Source organism: Macrosteles quadrilineatus, unplaced genomic scaffold, assembly GCF_028750875.1.
Source record: "Macrosteles quadrilineatus isolate MER2022 unplaced genomic scaffold, UCM_ALF_1.0 Scaffold_2__2_contigs__length_208266976, whole genome shotgun sequence".
Taxonomy (NCBI): domain Eukaryota; kingdom Metazoa; phylum Arthropoda; class Insecta; order Hemiptera; family Cicadellidae; genus Macrosteles; species Macrosteles quadrilineatus.
Genome location: NW_026542595.1, coordinates 116289582 through 116309880, shown reverse-complemented (window position 1 = coordinate 116309880; position 20299 = coordinate 116289582).

The following is a 20299-nucleotide window of genomic DNA, read 5'->3' as shown; positions in this document are numbered from 1 at the left end:
ACAATGTTCGTATGAAAAAATGTATGGTAAAAAGTTTCATAAACATTGTCTCGCATGTAATAAAGAATCCAAGAACCTTCAACCGTGTCATTTACACAAAGTGGATTTTCATGTTTGTGTCAGTGGCCAATGGGATTTTAAGCAGCTATGAATTAATCATAAACAAGAAACAAGGGACTGTAAACCATACTCATTGCATTATAATCATCCAACAATAAAAAATATTCAACATAAACTACAAATACAATCATCTATGTCGTAGAGACTACTACATTTCGTTATTGTTGCTAAAATCTATCATGTTACTTATTAACAGAAGGTAGAATGGTAGATGCTAGGTCAGCTAAAACTAACAAGTTTAGTTTGGAGAACTCTGTCCCTCTGTAGCTATCTATCTCTGTTTCTAACAAAAAACAAACAAAACGTATTGTTTACTTAAATATTAAAACAACGACCTTAAACAAAATAAACATACAAGTGAACGTTTGATTGGAAGGCTATTTTCTCCCTATTTTTTTAGAATGTACTGTATAATTACATTGTTATTTCAATTAAGTTTGACTAAAACGGGTATAACTCTTGGGATAAATTTAAGCTGTATCTTTAACCTCTGACTATTTATACAACATATTTTCAACCATTAAAGATGAAGAGGATGTTATGTATCATTTTTATATCACAAATTATTTTATATCCATCCATATACTTAATACAATAAGGGCATTAAAACTGTAAAATATATATTTTACTCTGTAAAACCAATTTTTGACAATCCTACAAACCATCGAATTTTACAATTTATATGAAAGAAAAATAAAGAAATAGTGTATGTTGACGGTACCATCCCAGATTTATATTTAGTTTTATATGTAGAAGAAGATATATATTAGACCATGGTAAATCAGCCAGGATTACAGTAGATAAGGAGGACCTACCATGTAGCTATCCGGTTAGAACATCCACAGTATATAACATTGATTTATATAGGTATAAGTCGGGGTATTTCATATTTTATACGGATACAATTGTATTTTAACATCAACATTTTGATAATTCTATCCAAACACTTATATTAAAATAATTGCTATACAAAATTCCGTTAAACAATTATTGTAATTGATTATTGCTGTTTGTATTACGATTGTGCATTTTATATGTATTTCGAGACAGCTTGGAAACACAGATAATAATTTCTTTACGTAGAGGAACCATAATGTAATTTCACCCCTTCCGACCTGGTAAAAGTCAGACTGACGGCGGGTTGTGCTGTCATTGAAATTATAAGTCTGATTTTTCTTAGCGCTAAAATTATGTTTATTAAATGGAATAAATAAAAGTTACAAAGTTCGTTTTTTTGTACTTATTTATAAAGAACAATAATTGAAAATCAACAGCTAAATAGCTTTGGAATATAAGCAAAATTAAATCTTTCAGGTTGTCAACCTGTTTACAAATACAATATTATAATAAATTAAAAATGTATGTACCCGAAAATATATATGTAGCAATTAAAACGATTTTTGATATGCTTTGAGACCTGCTTTGTATCTTATTTAGAGAATTAAAAGAAAAACTTCACAAAAACAATGTTTAGTTGTTAGTGAAAATGTTGAGTTTTTAAGGATCATTGACATATAACCGTAATTATCTAAAAATAATGAGCATCAAGACATTGAAACATGTATATTTTTCGTCAAAAAAACTTTTAATTCAGACAATCGTATGTTACGTTATTCAATTTTATTTTGTCCTAACACACTTTATTTTCCTGCAGTTTGTCTTGTAGATATTTTTCAAAATTGAAATATGTACAGATTATTATTATAACTTCAATTTCAATTCAACGCATAAATAAGGTAAATCTCAATAAAACGAATTATGGGGGTTTGTGTTAAACAAGTATTGGTTTGCTAAGCAACATATCAATGAGAGTATTCATCCAACCAGCTTTTGGGAACGAAGATAACTTTTCAGATCACGAGCCTGTTCAGTGTTCACGGATAGTTTTGTTATGGATCGCAGACCTCAAACTTTGTACTAATATTGAGCTTATTGCTTTTCAATCCGACACAAATGCTTTCCCACCGCAAGCAAATATGCACTTGCAAATAGTTACTGTATGGGCTTGATGATTGTTTTGAATGTTATATTTCGTGTAATTGAAAGTACAGACTAACTAGTTGATTACAACAAAATTTGTATTATACTATGACGTGCAAGCACATATGCACTTGCAAAGTGTTACAATATGGCCTTGATAATTGTTTGAAATATATGGACTTCAAAGTCCGTGATATGTTTGAATTAATTTACAATTTTCTATTGCTCTGAGGTTAGTTTAAAATGAAACATATTTTACGTGATAAATCATTAACTTGTCACTGACTTTTACTTTGTTTAAGCAAACCCTAAACATAACTTAGTAATTCGTTTTTCCAATTTCATATAAAATCGTGCAAAAAGTGAAACGAACTTCAGAAAAAACAATTTTCTTTAAATGAAGTATACGTTATTTCAGCAAAAGTCCTTAATTTCTACAAAATCTAACATAAGTCATTTTCTTCTTTACGTTTTAGTATTACAATATTTTACTTGAATTCACTAAAACATCACCAACTGTAACCATACACTAACCAAAACCTTATCTATGCTGTAAACCCCAAAAGTGTATCACAAGCATCTGTTTTGATGTGAACAATGTAAACATAATTCAGCACAATCTATCAAATTATGAAAGCCTATAGGACGAAGGGGTTTCACGCAATATCATCCAAACCAGCAAAAGGCACAAATTGAAATCCAATGCGTCTATTAAAATAAATATTTAGGGTTTAATTTTCTGAATATAAAATCCAACAAATTCTTTTAATGATATAGATAATGGGTAGGTAATTAGATAGGCTTAACAATAAACGTAAAACAAAGTACACAAAATTAAAAATGCAAGAAGGGACGGTTTAGTGTCCCGGAATTAGAGAGTAATTTCCCACGAGGTGTCCCTACACGTTTATCTGATTTAGAAGGGATAATCATGTTAGTTCTCGCTCTTAAGTTCACTTTAGGAGATTGGTATTTTCTCGCATCATTCTGTACGAATTGTATTGATAGTGGTACTAAATGGTAATTCCAAAACAGAGGATACCCATTATCATTTTAACTTAATAATGATATATTTTTTTACAAAACCTCATGGTAAAGGGCCCTATTAGGTCTGAGTGACAATAATTATTTTCGTTATTGTACTGTTTTTTAGCAAAATAACAACTCATAAATTAAAATTTCATACTTCTACCGCCTGTAAATTATATTTTAAATAGTTTTTCTCCACTGTAGCTGTAACTGTTATAGTTTTTCAAAATGTACGGTATTAGGTCCTACTCCCCTAACGCATTATTTTAATCAAATTACTGAAACACATTTTACAAGCAATTTTTCCAAATGTTTGAAAGGGTGATTATATAAAAAAAACTCACGATGAGACAAAATAAAATATAAATATAAAATAATATACTACTTACAATAGTGTTGCTATCGGAAATGTTTTCTTCAGTATATAGTTAAAGAATTCTTTAGGCAAGAAAGTTGTTAGCAGACTCCTTCTATTTCACCCAATTAATTAACTCTAGGGATGAAAAGAGCTAATTGATGATAGCTCCTATAATTTAATAATTTCTATTACATTTCACACTAAGCTAATAATAAATAAAATCATTTTTACGTCCCGCAAGAGAACACTTAAGTTCCTGTTAAACCAAATGATTAAAATTTATACAAGTCTAAATCCCCTTACTTAAGTTTTAATTCAATAGTGAAAATCTAGTCTTCAGGTTTGTTTGGGTCGGTATTATTACTTAGATACTCCAATAGAGTTGATTAGTTTGTCATTTTAACATTTCCAGTAGACAAATCTCCACAATGAAGTCCTTTATGTAACACACACAAGTGATGTCGACGTTTAGCCTATTATAGTTACGACTCGTTGTTTTTCACACTCTCGCAGCATCAAATCACCCTTCCAGTCTTTTTATCGCGTCAATTTCTCAGTTGTAACGTGATTTTCCAACCCGAGGGAAATAAGAAGGCTTTCATGTGAATATAAGTCTTTTGTCTTGTCTAATTTTCCTTATGGGATTGAAAAATGTACTATTAATGTTTCAATTACTTTTCTAACCAAGTAAAAATTGTTTGAGCAAACAAATTATCCAACCAAGTGTTGGAATTGTATTTTCTTGCAGAATATAAAAATCATTTTAGCTACACTACTGTGAAATGACCAATTTTCGTAACATGTTTATCACCTGCGAAAATTCATCATTACTTGTTGACTAAGGAAAAAGTATGTCTACTAGGCAACAGTATTTATGGTTTACTATATTTTTTTACTTTTTCGACGGGAACAAATTAAGATATGTAATTGTTTATACAAATGTTTTAATGTGCAACAACCAAAACTGTACAATCAATGTAAATTTAAACTTGAAATGAGTTTTTTAATGTTACTTACTATAATAAAGAAATTTTTTATGTCTTTTAATTAATAAAATAATTAGTATTTGTAGTATAGCGAATTTACTGTAATTGTAATTGTACTGATCGATTTAAGTGCTCGATTTCAAACATATGGTCTCAAATATGTAATGACTCACTTTCTAATCTTGCTATGAAATATATTACCTTGCGGTACTTTAAAATTAACCATATCCTACATGAAATATATAAAAAACTGATGAAAGTGAGAGTGATTTAAAAGCACTCTCCTCTTACAACAAGATCGTTATTGAAAGTCAGCGATGCGTTATATTACTGACTAACATCTGCTTTGGTGTTTTAACTGGTCACTCACAGAATGGAGTGCTGGAAATAATTCATGGTTAATATGGTTTCGATGATAATTTTTATTTTTGTATGATTACCACTCCAACCGAAAAAAAACTAAAATTAAATTAATATGCTTTTAGATTTAAGCATCATGAGACTTTTTAGTCATTGACGACTAATCGAGCTGGTTTTGTCTTCAAGATTGCAGAATTTGATTAAATATGTATTTTTTACTACACTACTGTGAAATAATTTTGTTTTCGTTACGTTTATCCGCTGTGAAAATGGTTGGTCATTACGTAATCTCGTTAATTTTTAAAGTGCTCAATAATTCTCACTGAATACATTTAAAATTTAAAAAATATTTGCCGTTAACCGTTACTAAGCTGTAGTTACTGTGTTTAATTGAGATTAACAATGTTTTGGTGCCATAAAGTTGCGAATACAAACAAGTAAATCAGCAAGCGTTTTATCGTGCTGGCCGGAGTGTCCGCCTGTGTAATATAAACCATCAAAACAATGGATAATTTTGTGTATTTTAATAATTCTTATAAACCGATCACGATTCAAACATTTATAGTATCCTTGATTTGAACTTGTTTTGAAAATATTAACAACAAATATCCATAGCGGCTAAATTTGAAATACCAAGGGACGTACCTCAAGGCCCTGCATAGCTTCACAAAATAAAAAAGCCATGCTGGTCAAGTGCAAGAAAGAATAACTTAATTGAAACCTTTACTAGATAACCAAGGCACAAAGTATGGTACAAAACATCACAGATCTCGGTCTAGATAATCTCAGCTTGTACAAAAACCCTGCACTATCAACATTGCCATTGAGGCGTTTAGTTTTCAAACAGGAGGAAATATGAGCATGATGATGTGTATCACCTTGTAAATGTTCTCAAAACAACCTGTGATGGATTTTTAACAATAAATTTAACTTTATTATTTAGAGTCTATTCGTGCAACAACTCAAATAAACCACTTATAACCAACATGAAATCAATTACATGTTAAATAGATAATTACTGAAATCAACTAAGGATAAACCGAAGACGACAAGGGACTTCAACAAGAGAGAAGTGCATGGTCTATGTCTAAGACGGAAACGGAAACTGTGGCTTCGACAAAGACCAATACGGAGACAACTGTGGCTTTAAACAAAACAACCCAGGACAGAAGTGCTTGGTCTATGTCTAAGACGGATACAAAAACTGTGACTTCAACCGAGACCAAGACGGAGACGACAACTTTAAACGCAGGATAGAAGTGACTATGGCACAGGCCAAGACGGAAACGATAAATGTGTCCTTAACAAAGTTGCTTTAACCAAAGAGATAATCAGGAGAAGAATGAATACAACCAAGTCGACGACGATAACTGTGGCTTCAACCATGAGTTAAACGGAGACAAGAGACTTTAACGGAGACCTAGAGGGATATTCTGAAAAACGGAAAATTCTACTAGGACTATTCCAACTGACCAAACTGAACACTTGCTTGTCAACAATATTCCCCTACCACAAGTGGAAGGACTAACACGACCATAAAACTGCCACTACATCAGCTTGTACAAAAAACATGACACTGTATGTTCAAACTTATAGCAGGCCCCGGCAGACCCTTGTTTTTGCTCTTCAAGAGTGCAGAATATAATTTAAAAAGTACTTTTTGCTACACTACTGTAAAATAATTTAGAATTCGTTATGTTTATACGCTGCGAAAATAGTTGGTCATTACGTATTCTCGTTTATGTTTTAAGTGCTCGATAATTCTCACTGAATACATTTAAAATATAAAAAATATTTGCCGTTAACCGTTAGTAAGCTGCAGTTACTGTGTTTAATTGAGATTAACAGTGTTTTGGTGCCATAAAGTTGCGAATATAAACAAGTAAATCAGCAAGCGTTGTATCGTGCTGGCCGGAGTGTCTGCCTGTTTAATATAAACCATCAAAATAATGTATAATTGTTGTTAAATAATTCTTATAAACGGATTATTCAATCAACCATTTACAGTATTCTTAATTTGAACTTGTGATAGAAATATTAACAACAAATATGCGTAGTAGCTCCGAAATTGGTATAAATTTGAAATACCAAGGAACGTACCTCAAGGCGCTGCATAATTTCACAAAATTGAAAAAAATACTTCCTCCATCTATAAAAAATTAAAGACATGCTGGTCAAGTGCATAAAAAAATACTTAATTGAAACCTTTACTAGATAACCAAGGCACGAATGTATGGTACAAAACATCTCAGATCACGGTCTAGACGATCATCTCAGTAAGTAAAAAAACACTGCACTATCAACATTGCCATTGAGCCGTTTAATTTTCAAACAGGAATAAATATGAGTATGTTGATGTGTATCACCTTGTAAATGTTCTTAAAACAACCTGTAATAGATGTTTAACATTACATTTAACTTTATTAATTCTAGAGTCTATCCGTGCAACAAATCAAATAAACTCTTATAACCAAAAATAAGTTATAAAAAATAAATAAATATATAATAAATAACACTTAAATTACTATATTATATAAATATATAATATATAAATAAATATATAATATATATAAAATATATCATTTATAAATAAATACGGATGAAATAAATCAATATGTAAAATAGACAATTACTGAAATCATCTAAGGATTAAACGAAGACGACAAGGGACTTCAACCAAGCTACAACTGTGGGTTTATATAAAACAACGCAGGAGAGAAGTGCTTGGTCTATGTCTAAGACGGAGACAACAACTGTGGCTTTAATCAAAAGAACGCAAGAGATAAGTGCTTGGTCCATGTCTAAGACGGAGACAACAACTGTGGCTTTAAAAACAATCTCAGGAGAGAAGTGCTTGGTCCATGTCTAAGACGGAGACAACAACTGTGGCTTTAATCAAAACAACGCAGGAGAGAAGTGCTTGGTCTATGTCTAAGACGGAGACAACAACTGTGGCTTTAATCAAAACAACGCAGGAGAGAAGTGCTTGGTCCATGTCTAAGACGGAGACAACAACTGTGGCTTTAAAAACAACCTCAGGAGAGAAGTGCTTGGTCTATGTCTAAGACGGAGACAGCATCTGTGGCTTTAAACCTAACAACGCAGGAGAGAAGTGCTTGGTCCATGTCTAAGACGTAAACAAAAACTGTGGCTTCAATCGAGACCAAGACGTAGACGACAACTGTGGTCTTAAACGCGAACAAGACTGAGACTACAACTTTAAACGCAGGATAGAAGTGACTATGACCCAGACCAAGACGGAAACTATAAATGTGTCCTTAACAAAGTTGCTTTAACCAAAGAGATAATCAGGAGAAGAATGAATACAACCAAGTCGAAGACGATAACTGTGGCTTCAACCATGAATTAAACGGAGACAAGAGACTTAAGCGGAGACCTAGAGGGATATTCTGAAAAACGGACTATTCCAACTATGACTATTCCAACTGTGACTAAACTGAACACATGTTTGTCAACAATATTCCCCTACCACAAGTGTATGCACTAACACGACCTGTCATCATATCATCGCAGCTTGTATAAAAAACATGACACTATGCAGGCTCCGGCAGACTGCTGGTGTTGTGGCTAAGAGTCTCGAGTCCCCCCTTTTATTTTTATAGGGAATAAGTTTGAAAGTAGCTGTTTAATATTTGTTGATAGAGATTTTAAATTTGCCAAGGATGTAGTAAGTAATCTAATAGCTCATAAACCACAATGAGGGCCTGAGGGCTAAACTCTAATCTACTAATTACGACTAACAGCTAGGGGGGCGAGACAAAGGCGAGTATCTAATAAACTGTGAGATAAAAGAAATGTTCTTTATAGTTTTACATTCCTTTCCAAGGGAGTCCATGGAAGCCAACGGCCATCTTGGATTTGCCCGCCATAAGAACAATGTCCGTTTCGTTTATTTCAAACAGCCGCTTATTTTTTCAAATTCCAAAGTGATTGTAATTTAATTTAAATATCTAGTATACTGTGAGATTATAAATTTGCATTGTAGTGTTTTAATGGTTTTCATTTTCGTTAAAAATTTCTACGTTCCGAGGACTCTTCACACTTTCAAGCACGCTCATTTGGTACTTGTCTAGTACCTTTAAGAGTGCTCCGTCAGAATAATCACTAACAGATAGTGGCTAGATTTACACCATAGACTCCAGTCAAGTATTACACAAAAAGGTCACAAGCCAGCTAAGATACAATCAGTCATTTGGAAAACCATCCCTGAAAAATATAAAAGATAAATAGTATAATTGAAGAAAGACAGATTACAGTATCTGAAACGTTACAACACTACGTTAACAACAACTATAACATCAATTATGCATCAACATAAAAAAAAACAGCAGAAAAGGAGTATATTGTTTATATTTATGTTTATATTATGTTTATTAGCTTTTAAAGGGCTTCTACACAACCAGGAGATTTGTAACAATACATTTTAATTCTAACACTTGTAGAGTCTATTTTAGGTTTAAAGTTGGTAAAAAGATAATTTTCGTGTTGGGAAACTTCAATTACTTCTTTAAGACACTCAAAAATGGCCACCATTTTACAAAACGGCGGCTAAATTAAAAATTTGTTGTGGGAACCCTACGTGTTTCTCGTTAATATCTATTAAATACACCTTTGCTACCAATAGTAAGTTTGCCATATACATTACTCTTGATTGTTGTGCAAATTGTTCTTTTCTTATATTAACACGATGGCAAAGAGATGGTAAGAAGACAAACAAAACAAACAAGAGAAAGGTTGAAGATTAACCGAAAAATCAATGAATAAAGACTGGGATCTCCAACAACGGACCACACTTGGCTCTTCAAGAGATATGAAGATGATAAACAAAAACACCAGTTCGTAAGACTGGGATCTCGAACAACGGACCACACTTGGCTCTTCAAGAGATAGGAAGAAGATAAACCGAAACCTCAGTACGTAAGACTAGGATCTCCAACAACGGACCACACTTGGCTCTTCAAGAGATGGGAAGAAGAAGATAAACCATAACCTCAATACGAAAGACTGGGATCTCCAACAACGGACCACACTTGGCTCTTCAAGAGATAGGAAGAGGATAAACCAAAACCCCAGTACGTAAAACTGAGATCTCCAACAACGGACCACACTTGGCTCTTCAAGAGATAGGAAGAGGATAAAACAAAACCTCAGTACGTAAGACTGGGATCTCCAACAACGGACCACACTTGGCTCTTCAAGAGATAGGAAGAGGATAAAACAAAACCTCAGTACGTAAGACTGGGATCTCCAACAACGGACCACACTTGGCTCTTCAAGAGATAGGAAGAGGATAAAACAAAACCTCAGTACGTAAAACTGGGATCTCCAACAACGGACCACACTTGGCTCTTCAAGAGATAGGAAGAGGATAAACCAAAACCCCAGTACGTAAAACTGAGATCTCCAACAACGGACCACACTTGGCTCTTCAAGAGATAGGAAGAGGATAAAACAAAACCTCAGTACGTAAGACTGGGATCTCCAACAACGGACCACACTTGGCTCTTCAAGAGATAGGAAGAGGATAAAATAAAACCTCAGTACGTAAGACTGGGATCTCCAACAACGGACCACACTTGGCTCTTCAAGAGATAGGAAGAGGATAAAACAAAACCTCAATACGTAAAACTGAGATCTCCAACAACGGACCACACTTGGCTCTTCAAGAGATAGGAAGAGGATAAAACAAAACCTCAGTACGTAAGACTGGGATCTCCAACAACGGACCACACTTGGCTCTTCAAGAGATAGGAAGAGGATAAAACAAAACCTCAGTACGTAAGACTGGGATCTCCAACAACGGACCACACTTGGCTCTTCAAGAGATAGGAAGAGGATAAAACAAAAATACAGTACGTAAGACTAGGATCTCCAACAACGGACCACACTTGGCTCTTCAAGAGATGGGAAGAAGAAGATAAACCAAAACCTCAATACGAAAGACTGGGATCTCCAACAACGGACCACATTTGGCTCTTCAAAAGATAGGAAGAAGATAAAACAAAACCTCAGTACGTAAGACTGGGATCTCCAACAACGGACCACACTTGGCTCTTCAAGAGATAGGAAGAGGATAAAACAAAACCTCAGTACGTAAGACTGGGATCTCCAACAGTGGACCTCATAAGACACTCGAAGAGACAGAAAAGACACAACAAAAACACCAATACACTAACGTGCTATTCGGCCAACAGAAAACTAGCAAAGGTGGAAGACCAAAGTCATCAAGTTAATATAAGATGCAGCACACAAAAAAGATGAAGCTGATGACAAAGCATTTTTCCCAAGATTCAATACACCACAGATGCATAAAGATTTCAAGAGGTCTTCAGAAACAGCTGGTTTATCAATGATGCTGAGATAATAAAAATACAAACAAAGACACCAATACGTAATACAGGGATCTCTAAAAGCGGACCCATGAAACCCTTCAAGAAATTGAAAAAGACAATAGGCAAACCTTAACACCAATACATTTAACGACAAAAAAGATGTTACCGAACAAGCAGAAAGTTAGCAAAGGTTTCTGAAATGATATTTGCTATGTATATGCCATAGATCTGCAACCTGCAGTTTGGTGTCAAATGCGGCCCTCAAATAAAATCCTATTTTGCCAACAGGAAACTAGCAAAGGTGGAAGAAGGGTACGTCCAAACGACTAGAACCCATCCATTAAATACTTGTTCAGGCTGCAGTTCTAGAGGCCAGCAGGATATTATGAATGGGGTTAGGTAGTACCAACTACACTTTATTCCGCGAGCGTTGTTCTTTCAGAGAAATATTTTTTTAAAGAATGCCTTTAAAGCTCATGTCATGTAAAATAACTTAATGGGCGACAGATAATATTTTAAATAGTTTTAACTAGTTAAGGACATGAGTGTGCTCAAAAGCTATCCATATCCAACTCATACCACCTCACTATAGACTACGAACTACTGAGGCCACTCCTCAAACCACGTCTGCTTTCAAGAGAGTATCATCACCAAGTTCGCTTCAACCACTTTCATCTTTGAAACTACGGACTGCAGACACCAAATGATGTAAAGTAACCCCCTTTTAAACGAATTATTGCAAATTTTCTTTAATTCAATGAGAACTTAACCGAATTATTTCTACACTGAGTGCTACAGTGGATATGTGTAATAGCATATTTCGTAACTAGCGCCGAAAATGAGGTTTTTGCCGGCTCGAGATAGTTTTTTTAATTCGAGACGAAGTCGAGGACTTGATCGAGAGCTGCAAAACCATTTCGGTCCGTGGTACGAACGCTATTTTTCACCAAACTATACCGCTATTCACCACATTAATAATGCACACTGATAATCAACACAACTTCAAATTTAAGGTTAAATGAAGAAATAATTTAAGGAATCAGCAAAAACAATAATAAATAGTTGCTAGGCAGCGGTGACAATAATGGATACTGATTGTGTATTTAATATGCATTCATGTTTTAAGAAAGTAAGCGGACAGCTGATTTTGCGGCTCTAGGGATGTAAAAACCTGCTCGGTCCCTCACCTTGTAAAAAAATAGTTCTACCAACCGTCAGCCCGGGGACCACATGCGGCCGACAATCATATTATCCGGCCAGCAAATAGCCGTCGAAGGCTACTGGAATAACATCTTGGAAGGCTAAGCCGATCACGATGACTACCATAGTCTCCAAGAGATAAACTAAGACTACAACAACCATTAACGGGACTCACTAACGGGAACAATATGTCCAGCAGGTGCAGAGTCTGCATAATGTAATGGGTGACTGGCTCAGCGTTTTGTGAAAAGCCGAAAATCAATATCGAGATGAGCAAGAAATGAAGAAGGATTAGTAAAAAGCCGAATAAGGATATCATTGTTGTATCAAAATACGTCGAAAAGTAATGAGGTGTTAATAAACATACGTCGGGTGTAGTCAAATCAGGGAGCAATGATAAGAGCGAGAACCAAATAGATCTACTACATTACCACTTGTGTGATTTGCTTTACCGACATTATTAATCGGTAAAGTGTGTGTGTGAGTGTTTAACGATGCCGAGTCATCGGGAAGTGTAAGAAAATTAAATATATTGTACTGATAAAAGTTATAATCTATATTAAAAATAAAAACTGTGCTAATTGCCATTTCTTTCATACTTTAGAATCTAAAACTAACCCTTAAATTACGTGTAAGGCATTTAAAATGCAATATCAGAAATCAGAAAATCTTCAGAAAAATTAAAAAATTCAACAGTGCTCATGAAGTAAGCTAGTGCAAAACGGTCATAATTAGGGCAAAAACCTAAAAACTGAATAAAATTTAGGGAGACGAACATAAAACTATAGGATACTTTCAGTATATTGCAAATTTCTTAAAATATTTACTAATTATGAGTATAAGGAGAATACAGAGGTGCTGTATTTATTTCAGTCTATTTGTGTAATCTCAACTTATAATCATAATTTATTAAAAAAATGTATTTAATTGAATATAAAAATCATTTGGATTTTAAACCTTTATTTAAACCCAAACAAATAATTCTTCAAATAGATTACCTCAAATAAGATTGAGAATAGAAAATACACAGATTGTCTGGCTAAAGTCCCTAATATCAATGGACGAAAACTTATTGTTAATATACAAGGTACTTTACTCAAATAATTAGTAAAAAAGATAGGGAAACAAATCGATCTTTGGTTTATAAAAAAATCTGGGACAGAGCTGAAAGTAGTCAAAGTGTCGCCTAGATGATGGATCTGAATCTATTATCTATTATCTGAAAACAAAATAAACAAAGTTAAATAATGTTGAATCATCACGAACACATTGCAACGACATAATAAGTAATGAAGCTTTGGATGGCTTAGATAACCAATGATAAATACAGTATCCATTGAAAAACTTCGCCTTGTTGCAATATAATAAAGAACGTCATAGTTCTAGCTAAATATACCATTTTGTGACAAACATTAAATACGGTATTACCATTATAATACGAAAACATTCAAGGTATAAATCCGACATTTAGAGTCTTTTTCATATAACTGACTTGAAATTTGTTTTTTTCTGTTTGTAATTATTTTGGCTTAAGATATATCTTTTCTTTACCTAAAGTCTGTTTTGACAATTTCCTAATGTTCGGATTTGACCGTTTTAGAAGGTGTGACGTTAATAACTTTTATAATTTTATAAATTGATTCTTTTATTTTTTAGAGTTATTTTTGACATTGCTAGGGCTATTTTAGAACGATCTTAGGGTAATTTTTCATCAATTTAACTACGGTTTTGAGATTAATGAAAGTTGTTGTGAATATACTTGATATAGCTTTAATTATATTGACGAAAACCCAATAAATTTACTTCTATATTATAACTACTCCATGATTTCATTGTCTGCTTTCATTGTTTGCTATTTTAAACATTTAAGAATATCTTCAATAATCTGCTAAATGTGTGCTCTCATTACAGTTTCGTCAAACAAATGATTTACCCTAAAATGAAGTTCAAAGTGTCCAAAAACTTACCTTTTAATGAAGTTTGTTTTATTTGCTTATGCCTTTAAGCCCTATAGACGTGTTTTATACAGTAAAAATTAAATTTAAGGGTTCAACAGATTTAAAACATACTCCAAATATATTAAAACGGAAAACTAAATTCTTCAATTCACATCAAACTTTGTTCACCAAATGATTGCATATATAAACAAATGTTATTCTAATTACAGACATAAAACTCTGTCAGTTTGGTTTTATTTAAACAAAAATCGTCCTAGTTTCGAAATGCTCCTGTAATTTGATGGTTCCATCCATTTATTCTCAAACTTTCTTATCGTATAATTATTTATTCGTATAAAGTTTAAAGCATAACTTTCATTTAATCATAACCTAAAACCCCATTAAAGCTATTTGTGAAAAGTATTGAACCATTGTTCAACCCAACGAGTACATAATTGAAATTCATAGAATTAAAATTTATCTCTGTAAGTTATTATGCTTTGCTATAAAACACTTCTTTTGAGCATATCGGGCTAAAATGATGTACAAGTAACTGCATCCAAATTAGAAGGATTGCTTAAAAGGGTAAAGAAAATTACAAGTCTTCTGAAAGTTTAAATTAGTAGTTGAGAAAATAACAATTCTTCAGAGAAATTCGGCAATGACCCGAAGGACAAACTATCTAAACTCATTAATATGTTGAATCTACTCGTACTTATGTGTATTTACAGTTTGCTGTATAATGAATCAATTTTACAAATTGGACAAAGATGTATTATTTCACATTTATTCACATTTTTATTTAAAAAGCAACAAACACATAATTTGAATAAAACCAATAAAGTTTGAATGCCCTTGTCATATTGAATACAACTTAGCTTAAGCAATAATAAAATGCTTAGTGGCAAACATTTTAATTTTTTAGCAGACTGTAAAATGAATTTACCTCAAATATTCCCAGAACCAAATGTAACACATAATGCAGACCCTTTAGAAGATTTATGTTGCAGTTTGCTACGTAAATATTTCCATATCAAAGCTACCAACATACTCCTGCAGTAAACAGGGTAAAGGTATGCGTTTAATGTATGTCATAAATATCAGCTGTTTTACATTCAACATATTATCTGTTGTAATTCAAACTGTTCAGAGGTAAAATAAATTAGGTTACTTAATAAATAAATATTTTATCGTCATTGTTCTCAATCCTATAATCATCTGTCACACATAACCAGTACCATGTCTCTAATACAATATTTAAAAAGTGTGCTATTTGTATTTTTCGATTCGTATTATGTTGGATTTTCATCTGTGTCGTAAACACAAAAACAGTACACAAACTCTATCCTATCATAGGGATCGCCCCTCCATCAATCCGACGTGATGCCGCTGCCGACGCAGAAAGGACTAAGCAAGAGACAGACCCTCGTCACCAATTACACGGCCACCAACCTGCAGAGCGACGGCTTCGGTCCAGAAAGAGCTTTCTATCACGGACACGAGTCCTGGATGGATCACTCTCAAACAATCGGGTGGCAAGGTGGGAGGCCACGTTGACTAACCCTCCCATACCAGCCAGGGAGGAACTGGCTCCTGGTGGAGGCCTTCATTACATGGTGTGGAAGACCCTAAATCGAATCAGGGTCGAGGTACCAAAATGCAAGACAAACATGCAGAAATGGGGTCTCTTACCAGACGAAGAAAACATCTTGTGTGCGTGTGGTGCTGTTCAGGATCCTGGCCATCTGCTGATCTGTCCACGCCTAGACCAGTCTTGCACAATAGATGATATTTTACAAGCGAATGACAAAGCCATATCGGTAGCTAATTTTTGCAAAAGCGAAGTCTGATTTCCGGACACGGAAAGTAAGTAACACAAAAATATTTGTTTCGTTAAAATAAAAACGCTTACTAAATGGTTTTTGTATTGCTACTTATAAAATAGTATTTTTACTCTGAGAACCCAATTTTGTGTCTAATCATGAAGTTTAGTATCATAATATGATGTAACTTACTCAAAAATAAATATTTTTATTTGTTATCAGTAAAATAAACTTAATAAAAATTCAGTATGCAATTTTCAACACTCACTTGGATTAATGTTGAGAATTTTATTCACTTTTTTACATATGTCTTGTTTCCCATTCAATTTAAAATTTGAAAAGAACGAGTAATGTTTTGAGGAAAGCAGGAACAAAAGTAAAAACTCATCTACACTCTTTGAAACAAATATTCCAGTTTATAGGAGTAATATTGAGCAATGCTAAAACGTAATTGAGAGTTGTCCGTATGTCCTTCATTTAGTATAGATATTGCAACAATAAAGTTTAAATTCTCTGAAAGCACCAGCAAATAAGTTGAGATAAAATTAAAGTTAAGTAAAGTTGTCTTATAAAATAATTGTTACAGCTGGTTCCAATGAGGGGTATACTTTAACATTCAAAGGCGATTTGATCAAGAAATTTGCACTCTTCAGCAGTCTAAATTAAATATCCTAAATTGGAACGATAATAATTTAAAACTGGACAATAATGCAGGGATTTATTGGAGTACCACCTTAAATTATTTTAACATAATTTACCCTGTGTTGGAAGATTATTTTTACACATACAATGGTATTTATTTCTATTTTTATTTTTCTAATGATTTGCGTTACGAAAATTCATCCACAAGTATTGTAAGAATCCAGTATGAGCTAAACTTACATAAATGTGACTTAACTCAGGTTAACTCCCAAGATTTGTTGTTGTTTATTTATAATTTAGTAGGTTGCCTCGCCAACCCGACCTCTTATAAGTTGGTCTACACCACGGCTCGACCAACTTGAGTCTAAGATTACCACACAAACTTGGAAAGTTGCGGTTGGCTGACTTGGTAAATCAGGAAACTACTTGAAATTTAGGTGCTTCCAAGTATTTTTGAGGTTGAGAAGTTTCAGATCGCGAAATGAATATTTTTATATTTACGTTATTGGAAACTTTTAACGGTCTAACCACTCTAGGTTAAAGTTGCGATCACCGTAAACTAATCTTTTATCAACTATTATTTCTCCACCATTTGAACATTTTATTTTTTGCTAAGAGTGTTCCAAACACGGGGTTTTTTCACACTCTTACGTTGATCTTAGGTCACACAGCGTCGTTGATTGAACACATTCACTTAAATTTTCAGTTTAAACGGGAAATGATTCTCACAAAATATCATAATTTGCGAGTTGGGAGAGTCTTTCAAAGAATGAACTATAGAACCCCATTGTGTTTGAATAAAAAGTATATCATGACTTGAACATATATTCATGCAACGATAGATCAATAGAAAACAACGAATCCGTGAAGATAAATAGACCAATAATAAGAATACAAATAAAAAAATGCATTTTAGTATTAATACTTTTACGAAATCTAAGAATAAACTAAGAGATAGAACGGAGGGTGCAAAACCATTTATAATCTATTTCCGTCCCAATTCTCCAGTAATGCATTTACCGTCACAGTGGACCTGAGGGAAATGCTCCCTCCCAACACGCCACATTTCCCTGTACCGAGACTATTATATGACAGGACGTTAAACCATTTATCCTTCATTATCGTTAAAATGTCCTGCAATTAAATTATAAATACGCTTGGGATTTTGTGTAAATGATTTGAATGTTAATTTTGCTAAATGACAATTAAAGAACGTAAAATATATTGAAAGTCTTTATTTGAAGCAGTTATTGAATTTTCTTGACTAATGAATTTCTCTCTCAATAACCACCCATGTTGCCTCTTAGAGTATTTCTGTATTGTTGTAAATGATACATATTAAAGTATTTTTATACAAAGTCGTATGATTCGATTATCTTTATTTTGACGCATAGATTATATTGAGACAAAGGGACATGCTGCTTACTAAATATAAGTAAAGAATGAGTAGAATCTTTGACTATTGATACAACAGTTGTTGCCAGTTTTATCAAAATGAACGTAGTTGTTGTGGGCCACCAACAGATTGTGCTGATACAAATTACTGATTTCTCTCGAATACACAAACATTTTTACCAATTCAAACTGATGGAACGACGTAATGATAAATATAGCAATTTTTATGGCCCATCAACCATGTCAGCAACATAAGGGTAGAAAATGGAATTTTAGACACTAGCGCATTCTGTGACAGGCTCACACAACTATAATCTTTTTTTATAAAAAAATAGCGACAGCTGGTCCATATAGATGGGAACTCTACTTCAGTATGCAATAGTTAATTATAGAAGTAAAGTATGGATAGAATGTATTAGAGTGTCGACTAGAGTCTTGATGCTTTGATGCTTGAGCTTTGTCAAATAAAATCAGCTGTTTCATCAGCCATGTCAATTTTTAAGAATATCAATAATTATAAACAGCTGGGTCTAGATTCAAAACATTTCAAAACGTAGACATTTTAACAGGAACCAACCTTAACATTTTGTTTGAACTTAAATGTCAATTGTATAAAATATCCTGGTACAGGAAACAAGTTTTATTTCAAACATTGCCAAATTTAAGAAAGTCTACTATAAATGCAAATACCCCAAAAAAATTCATCGAGAGAGATGTTTTACTAGGTGTAACTATTGAAGCTTTATCCTTTAAAGTCAACAAGATTCTTGTACAATTTCTTTGAAAAAACAAATGGCAAATAAAAGAATGATTTATTAGATAAACTTTAATATTTCCATCTCAACCTTTTTTAACGAGACACGATCACAGCACCATGGTAGAGTTGTGTTGTGTCGTGGCCTCCGACTTTATCATCAGTTCGAGATATTTGGATTTTGTACTATGAAGTCTTGTCAGGAATATTGGATTTCACTTTTGAACACAATGCATTCTTCAAAAATCGCTCAATGAAATATCACACACGTCAGGTATTTTCTCCTTAAACCATACAAAATGAGAATCGTTTTTTTTTTCAATAGTCATGAATGAAAAAATGCATTTTATAACCTTAAAAAATAATAGTAAACCTCTTATTTACTCATCGTTTCAATTAAGTTGATCTAACCGTGAAAATAGTTGATTAAAAAAAATCTACAATGCACACAATACTGACGTTTTTACAATGAATGTGTTTTTAATTTAATTTAATATTTAAAACTGGATTTGCAAAACTCTTTGCGATTATACCGTTGAAGGAGGATTTTAAAAATATGTCTTAAAATCTCCATAAAATTAGTTTGAAAACAAATACTATCGTCAGAAACTTATAACTAAGAGAAAAGATTACTTAGGAAAACTCAGACTTTTAAATGTAATACGTAAACAAGAAATGCCTCTAAATCGTCAATCGCTTTGAAGGCAATCAAACTTATTTAAGTTCTGTTTGAGCCATCCTCCCGTTAAATAAACAACTCCCCGTTTCAGTAAGATGAATTTGGTAATTTAATTATTGGTACTTTGGACTTGGGACTTTGCAATATTTAAATTATCAAACTGAAACAAAATATGTTGTCAAAAATATAAGTAATGTAGTTTTGAAAAGGAGAAATATTTTAATTAGTACCCCAACATTAATTAATACATAAAACAAAGTATCCCTTTCATGTTATGAGCTTCACTTGACATAATTACATTCTGTGACATCACTTGACTTTATATCATAGTTGTTATGTTTGTGTAACAGCTGAGTATGTCCTTTAGCCTCTCAACGATAATCAAGTCAACAAGGTACCTCTCTTTTGTTATGAATATCACTTGACATAATTATACTACACTCTGTGACATCACTCGACTTTATATCATAGTTGTTATGTTTGTGTAACAGCTGAGTATGTCCTCAACAATAATATTGCCACTCATAGGCTCTCTTCTTTTAAATAAGAACATTATTGTAGGTTATATTAATTCTATTTTCATCATCTTACTCCATTAGTGCATCGGTATTTGTAATATTTTTTCATAAAATTTATTAAATATATTTTATATATTTTCATGTATTTATTTTGAGTATTTTGAT